Source organism: Danio rerio, chromosome 23 (genome assembly GCF_049306965.1).
Source record: "Danio rerio strain Tuebingen ecotype United States chromosome 23, GRCz12tu, whole genome shotgun sequence".
Taxonomy (NCBI): domain Eukaryota; kingdom Metazoa; phylum Chordata; class Actinopteri; order Cypriniformes; family Danionidae; genus Danio; species Danio rerio.
The window spans coordinates 29,341,127-29,350,000 of NC_133198.1; the positions used below are offsets into that span (position 1 = coordinate 29,341,127).

Genomic DNA, 8,874 nt, shown 5'->3' on the forward strand with positions numbered 1-8,874 from the left:
ACTAAAGGACAAGAAAATAACAATTTTGGAAAAGTCAGCAATCAGAATTGTTTTTATTTTGTGCATCAAACAATGAAAATACTTAATTTCATGCCCATATAAATCTCTCAATATGTACATACAAAACACCCACATAATTCTAATTAAATATTTGTAATTAATTTGGCCTGCGGTGCTCAAAAGCAGAAAATGGGGAGAAATGAATTATTTGCTCCAAAGGACAAACCAGAAAAATGTGCCAAAAAAATTTACACATTGTAAATAAATTGTAATTAAAATAAACATACAATTGTGAAGTCTTGCCAACAAAATGAAAGCCTTCTAAGAAGGAATACATGACTTTTTGTTTAATGGCATGAAATACTGCAGATGGTTCAATGGATTTCATTGAGGGCATTTTGTCCTGAAGAGAGGGACACAAAATAGGTTTATGAAAGAAAATGAAGATGAAATTTGAAAGTTTCAATAGAAGAACAACTTGGTATGCCAAAATGTTTGTCAGAAGGGTTAAAGGTCAGTGTCAGGCTTTAGGTGTTTGATCAGTGTGACTGATTGAGACGGTGTGTTTTTCTCTTAAGCAGCTCATTAGAGTGCATGGTGTTCTCTCCTTCACATCTGGCTGTGGGACAGTAGTGACCCGCTGAGCTCTGGATCTGATTAACGGACTGGTCAAAGCTCCACTTCATCCCAAACAGCTGTGAATGCGCTGTTCTGCCTCGACTAAAAAAAAAAAACATGCCGTAAAAGTGGGCCGTTTACAAGGGCTGTTTTCCCACGCAGATTCTCTGAGTTACAGATGAGCAGGAGAAACTGCAGGAGAAAAACTAGAGGTGGAAAACAGAGGAGGACGAGGTGAAGAGGAGACCGCTGGACAATCCATCACACTCAACATCTCTGCTGCTCCAAGACATGTTTAGTAAGTGAGTGTGAGTGTAGGTGTGTGTGTTTGTGTTGAGCTGACCATATTTTAAGGGTGGAAACTGTCCTAGTCAGTTTTCATCTAAAACATTTAGCCTCTCTCTATATAAATACAAACACACACACACACATACACACACACACACACACACACACACACACAAACACACACACAAACACACACACAAACACACACACAAACACACACACAAACACACACACACACACACACACACACACACACACACACACACACACACACACACAGTAAAATTAATAATATCAATAATAATATAATACATGTTGATATTACATTCTTTTATAATAACAACTATGAATTATATTATTATTATCATCATACATTTTTATTATTAATAATATTATTATTATAGGTGTGTAGCATAGGTATGTATCTATTTTTTTTTAAGAAACATCAACATTTTCTACCTCAAGTTGAGATCTCTGCACATTTACAATGTGATGCAATGCTGATAAAAAAAAAAACCTTTCACCCGCCACAAAAAAAGCAAAAAACCTAATAAATAAGGGATGCAGCTTTGCATCAGAAAGATTAAAGAAAGATTTATTTACAGTTCCTAAATAAACTTGTGAAATGCACGGAATGACATTGAGTTAGTGCAAAAAAAACTCAAAACAGATTTGCAAATCTCTGTATTATATCGATGATAGTAAACAAAGAACATCAAGTTGTATTTAATACAGCCTGCGACATGACACGGCTCTCCTGATTGAAACGAGGATGGAGCTTCCTCAGCATCAACATCCACGCTTGTCATCGTTTTTAACTATCCGCTACATACTTGATCACTGATATTGCGCATGTTAAGCAAGTTTGAAATAAACACAATGGTCCCTGCTGATCAAAGCACATATCACGATTCATTTAATATCCCAATCAGTTATAGTTTATTTAGATGACACTAGATACAAAAACTGTATCTGATTAAAAATTGACAGCCATCATCACTGTTGTCTATTTCAAATTTTAAAGAAAAAAAAGTTAAAAACAAATAAATAACAAATGTTTCCCTTCATAAGGCTTGCACAATATATAACTTCAGCATCGATTTTGCCATGTGTGCACCTGCAATAGTCAAATCGCAACATATGCAATGTTGAGTCTGAATTATAGTTAGAACACATGCGATTTGTAGTCACAGCTAAGTTTAACTATAACAGAGTGAAAATGTATCACTTGCATGTGTTTTAAGGCCTGTGACTAGACATTTGAAGAGAGTTTAAAACATTTGGACGCAAAAACGTGGACGTGTAACAAAGATTAATTGTATTTAATTAAGAAAAAAAAAATTCTTACTTATAATTTTTGTATTTTTTCTACTCCGAATATCTACATTTCAATGTGAAAATAAGATTGTTTTGCTTACCTTGGCAGATAATCCATTCATTCATTCATTCATTTTCTTATCGGCTTAGTCCCTTTATTAATCCGGGGTCGCCACAGTGGAATGAACCGCCAACTTATTCAGCATGTTTTTACGCAGCGGATGCCCTTCCAGCCGCAACCCATCTCTGGGAAACATCCACACAAACTCATTGACACACAAACTCATACAATACAGACAATTTAATCTACCCAATTCACCTGTACCGCGTGTCTTTTGACTCCACACAGAAACGCCAACTGAGCAGAGGCTCGAACCAGCAACCTTCTTGCTGTGAGACGACAGCACTACCTACTGCGCCACTGCGTCACCTTGGCAGATAATTGTGGTTGTTAATTTTGACTTATTTCTTCTGAAGGAAAAAATAATAATTTATTTGATCTAATAATTTTGAGATATTTGGACAAAAAAAACGAGAAAAACCAAAATAAGATTTTTATTTTTTTTTGCATTGTGATTATTCAACTGATGTACCTGAATAATTTTTGACTTTGCAGAAAACTGTCAAATAATCAAACCATCTTGTGAAACTGTATACATATCACAATATTTATCAAGGAAAAATGTAATATTACAATATCAGATTATTCGGTAACGCTTTATAATAGGGTTGTATTTGTTAATATTAGTTAATGCATTTACTAACATTAACAACCAATGAACAATGTTACCAAGCATGAATTGGATGTTAATGCACTAGTAAATAATTAATATGATTAATAAATGCTAAATTATGAATTATAAATGCTGTACAAGCATTGTTTATAATTAGTTATTATTAGTCATAAATGTTGTTATTTAAAAAGCTGGACCGCATATAACATGCTGCAGTACGATCTTCACCTACCCATCATTGTATTTTGTACAAGTTTGTACATGGTTGGATGGTTTTTTCTGCACCAAATATATTATAGAACATAAAATTCCTATAAATTACATTTAATTGTTACTAGAGTATTTATGGAGTTTGGTAAAACAGTGTTTTCCTCCTTTGGCCCTACATTATGGAATGAAATGCAGTGTTATCATGTTAGAAAACAATTCTAGTGCTAAATATTTTTAAATCATAGCTGGAAAAATCATGTGACTTTGTGTAAATTTTAATTTGTAATATTTTATGCATGTCTAATTTTGTATCTGAAACCTTTTCTACCGCCATTTTGGCCAGGACCCCCTGGTAGAAGAGATGCACATCTTAATGGGAAATTCCTAGTAAAATAAAGGATAAATAAAAATAAAAATAAAATAGTTAATGTTAGTAAATACATGAATTAATGAAACCTTATTGTAAAGTGTGACCAATTTTTCCAATATTGTGCAGCAATAGCCTTCATCTTAAGTAAATATCTAAAAAATAAACATCATGAATTTTCAATTATGACATTGTAATGCCTAAGTTCACTTTTACTTTCATTTGTGACAATCATCCATTCTTAATAGGCTATTCAGCATAAACTCAAAATAATCTTATCAGTACATAAATACAGCAGCATTTCCCCACCCACATTTGTTGCTGTTATATTTAAGTAATTGCCATGCATGCTCGGTTGTAAAGCACTCGATGCTATGAGGGACTGCAGCCGTGGCAGCTTTATGGAGCAGCCCGGAATAAAAGCGCCCGCTGTGTTAAACAGAAATGAGTGTTACAGACACTGCAGTGGCTGAACGATGAGACAGAAACTGCCAACTCAGAGATCCATTCACAAATGACTAGGAGCTGATCCACACAAGCCAACCAGCTACGTACACATCAAGGCTGAAGAATAAATTCAGAGCGTATGCGGTGACATTAATGCAGTCCTTTTTTTTTATTCCCTTCTGCAGAGCTGCGCACAGATATTAAAGTGCACATGAAGTTCACAATAAACTCGTTCTGGGCTTTAAAAGAAAAGGTAGGCAACGACCTTCCCCACAATCCATATTTGATAGCAGAGCCCGAATAAATCTTTTCCCATTAATTATAGATTCACCAAAGGATGGAGAGGATCTGCGTCTCATAAGCCCGTGCCGTAGAGACCACCTGCATTCTGATGCCCTGTATTATGGTAATGGATGGTTATATAGATCACAGGCATCGTTTGGAGGAATATAAAGCTGTTATGTAACTGTGACCCTTTATTGGTCTGCTGAGGATTCAGCAGCTCACACATCTTAATATTCCAGACAACGACTGTCAAAAAAAACATTAAATAACACAAAAAGTTTGGAAAGGAATAATCGCTGCACTTTGATGTCAGCAAAAGACAGGCTTATTAAATGTCAAAGCAAGCCTGAAAGCCAAAGCATGTATGTAATAAAGAGTCAAAATGCGATTTGCACATTAAATTCTTGGCAATAAATTACATATTACGGCACAGACACAAGAATTTGTTTAATGAAAACAATCATCTGTTTGCTATTTAGCGGGTTCATGATATCATTTATGACATATTTGAAGCTGTAATACAGAAACGCCTCTATAATTTCCAATTCACAAACCCCTCTAATAAAAAATCAATCATACATTTTTAGTGGTGCACCTTGAAATATGCAATAGCTGGTAAAATTGAGAGCTCCATGAATTCTCTTAATTTAAGCAGCTGCGGCTGGCAAAATGAGAACTGTAAAAAAAATAAACATCTAAAGCTTTGATTTCGGAAATCCCTCTGATACCCATTGTCAACTTCAAACACTTTTTGCTCCCTCTGCAAACTGTATAATAAACCGGCTTGAAATAAACATATTAATATTTCAAAATGGAGAGATTTTCAAGGTGAAGTTAAAAGTGAACTTGCTCTATCGTACATCTTGTTTCGACGTTTATGAAGCTGTGGCATTTTGTTTTCAACGAATGACTCCTAAGAGAGGTAAAACCTTATCTGAGAGATTTCCTCTGAAAATAAAGAGTCATATTCAAGGAAACAAACAAAACCTGGAAGGAAAAGGTTCTTCAGCAACTACAGACACTCCCATTTACCCCCTCAGGAAAACAATGAGCTTCATGTTGTCAGGCCAATGGAAACACATGGAGGACAATGCTGAAAAAAAATTATGTTCTGGCTGCAGAAAACCAATTTGATATATATATTTTTACATTATAGAGATGTTGATGTGAGGAAAGCTCCATGCCAGTAAAGAATATAGAAAGTGCACACATCAGGAATCCACTGTCAACATGTGGGTTATTAAGTGCATGTTCAATTTTCAAGTTTGCAATAATGTGTGTAATGTTTACAAGAAAAGTCAATGCTCGCTGCACATTTTACAAGAGAAGATATTTCCCAGGAAGCATTTTTTGTTTGTTTGTTTGTTTGTTTATTTTAAAGACGTCTGATAGACATCCAATAACATCTTGGCTGAAGCAAGATTAAAATTAAGCTGTCAGTGAATATCAAATAGACAACTAACAACAGCCAAAAATGTAATTGTTGACTTGTTTTCAAATAGACAGGAATAAATGACTACACATCGGTCTAATCTGTGTATTAAATGAGTAGTTCATTTATAGATTATTGTAAGACGTCTATTAGATTTTCTTTGACAACCCAAATTTAAAACAGTTATAGTCAAGAGGTATATGTTTGGATGTCTATTAGAAGTCTTTTAAGCACAAAATTGTTTTGTTGGTTGCTTCAGAATTCTCACTCTGTATTGGTAGACATTTATTAAAACTTAAAAAGTCTGATAAAAAAAAAGTGCATTTGTATTAGTGTTGTCAAATATATCGCTATATTGATAAATATCAATACTGACATTTTAAATACAATAGACTCTTGTTTTTGGTTGGTATGAATACTGGCTTTACTCTTTCGCACTCTCTCATCTCTCCAGCAGGAAGTTGAATAACCATCGGACTATTTACTTATATAATCATTTAGAAGCGTGCAGATATGATCACAATCTAACTGATTAACATGTACAATAAAAAGAAAAGAAAAAAGCACACTCTCTGTGTAACTCAGTGCTTGAAAATAAGATCACATTAAAATGGAAAACATTGTGTTGTTTTAGTAAAAAAAAAATCCTCTTTTTACTTCAGTTGTATACTCTAAATGCTGTGGAGTTTGTTATTTGCTGTATCAAGAAGGGTATCGATACATTTTAGGGTATTGTATCAAAGTTATCAATCTGTTAAATTTAAGCAATAATCGCTTTTATTTTATAGTTGCCTCATTTTTAAAGAAATCTGTGATATTTTGACTAAATAAAGCATAAACACAAAATAATATCTACTTAATTCATTCTGATTGAAAGATGTAACTAATTTACTCTCTAAAAACACTGTAAAAATGCAGGGTTCCGCACAATTCATTCATGTTGTCCCAACACAAATCAATTAAGTTAACTTAACACTTATCAAATTTGTGTATTAAAAATAAAAAAAATGTCCCAATGAAATCTCAAGAAATGTGTTGTTTCAGCTAATTTTAAATAAGTAGTTTGAACAAGTAAAAACTATATATTTTTCTTAAGTACATGTGGTACGACAGGGGTCACCAAACTTGTTCCTGGAGGGCCGGTGTGCTGCAGATTTTAGCTCCAACCCTAATCAAACACACCTGAACAAGCTAATCAAGCTCTTACTAGGTATACTTGAAACATTCAGGCAGGTGTGTTGAGGCAAGTTGGAGCTAAACCCTGCAGGGACACCGGCCCTCTAGGACCGAGATTGGTGACCCCTGTGGTACAAGAACAGACTTGATTCTGTCCACAGTAAACTGACTGAGTTGTGGTTTGTTATCAGTCAATCTCCTGTGATGGGCTGTTTGTCCCGCCTATTTTGATCAACGTTTATAAGAGCAAAAAGACTTTTGCTGCTTGTTTAAATTACTTGTTTATAATAAGCTGAAACAATACAATACAACACAATACAACTTAACTGTTTTTGTTAAATCTACTTAATTGTTAATATTTAACTTGGGGTGCTTTCACACTAGCACTATTAGTCCGCACCCTGGTTCATTTGACGTGAAAGTTCGGTACATTTTTGCTATGAACAATGTTTTCTGAACTTGGGTGCACACCCATGAACCATACCTGTATGTCACCTAACGTTACTTGGGCGCAAACAGGGGCTGACCCAGTGCAAACAAAGTAATAATGTCTTGCTTGTCTCCTATAAAAACAACTTATGCAGACATCCTGTTATGTTCTGAACGTTTTCAATATTTTTTGCAGCAGGCAGCAGATAGGTGCAAGTCACTCTCTTTATGTCACCAAAACCAAAAGATTTAGTAAAAGAATGCTCGTGGTGGTGTGCATACGTCTTTCCATTTTGGAGCCTTGGCTATCATGGCAGTCACCACAGCAGTTCGATGGCACAAGGGTACCAGGGTTCAGAAGGAAAAAGGATGTTGTGAACACAAACCAGCCGAGAAGGTGGCAAGGGGGGGTTTGAAAATTAGACCACAAAATTAAATCATGTGTGAAAAATTACAGTCCATGGATACAACAATAAATATATGTACACTCATGTATTTAAATATAAACTTAATAATACAATAAAAAAAGGAAAATGATGTTACTTTAAATGTAAAAACAGCAGAACTGTTTGAACTGCAGAGGACAACTCAACATTCAATTCTGACTGACAAAATGAATTACAAAAAAAAATAATAATAAATGCTTGATAAAGGATTTGGCACAGATAAAGTGTGTACTCCAAGTGAATTAGAAGCAAGTATCTGCCACGCAGGCAAAGTTAACATGAAAAAGACGCCCTCACTGTGCTCACACACACACACACACAAACCCAAGACAGTGCAATCCCATCAGCTCTCAAATTAATGAGGGTCATAGAGAGATGAGCTGGATAATGAGACAATTAACTCTTCCACTGACATTTACACCAGTGCTCTTAATAAACAAAGAGGAAAAACAACACAAAAAAACTAGCAGGATCTTCACCTCTTCATCAGCTATCAGAGACAGAGACGGCAAGAGAAGAAAATGGGTGAACTGAACTCTGGGATGAACAGCGCCGAGTTAAACCAAGAGGCGAGAGGTGAGGCTGAAGCACCATTAGCAGCCACAGACACATGTGATGATGAACATGGACTGATTGAGTGTGGAAGAGCCTGCTACTGAATACAGCACACACACACATAATATGTAATGTAAAGCCTTTTATTTATAAACACACCAATAGTCATTTGGATTGTTTTTTAAATGTACTTATAATATTGATACATGTACAGATTAGGCATGGGCCAGTATAAAATTCTGACGGTAATAACCTTGGATAAAACAAAAAAAAAAATGTAAAAACATTTCCACACAATTCCTTCTTGTTGGCCCAACACAAATAGATTAATTTAACTTAATAGTTTTTGCTAATTGAAGTAGATTGAACATAAAACTATTAAGCTGTCCCCAAAAAACTGAGAAGTGTGATGGTTCAACTCATTTTAAGTTTAGTTTAAAAAAGCAATGTATTTTTAATGTATTAATGTATTTTTGGGGTGTGACTTTTTTTGTATCTTTGTTTTTGTTTACTCAATATAGAGAATATTTATTTGTTTCATTGTCTGTTTTAAGAATAAAACTACTATTT

General features: G+C 34.7%; 1 protein-coding gene and 1 long non-coding RNA gene across 6 annotated transcripts in view; one reads left to right on the forward strand and one right to left on the reverse strand.

The window, feature by feature from the left end:
- magi3a (membrane associated guanylate kinase, WW and PDZ domain containing 3a) overlaps nucleotides 1-8,874 on the reverse strand; it is a 259,059-nt gene that overhangs the window by 192,583 nt on the left and 57,602 nt on the right.
- On the forward strand, nucleotides 614-6,534 carry LOC141380498 (uncharacterized). Its single transcript, XR_012398557.1, has 3 exons — nucleotides 614-916; nucleotides 4,167-4,234; nucleotides 4,307-6,534. It is a non-coding gene; the product is annotated as an uncharacterized lncRNA (long non-coding RNA).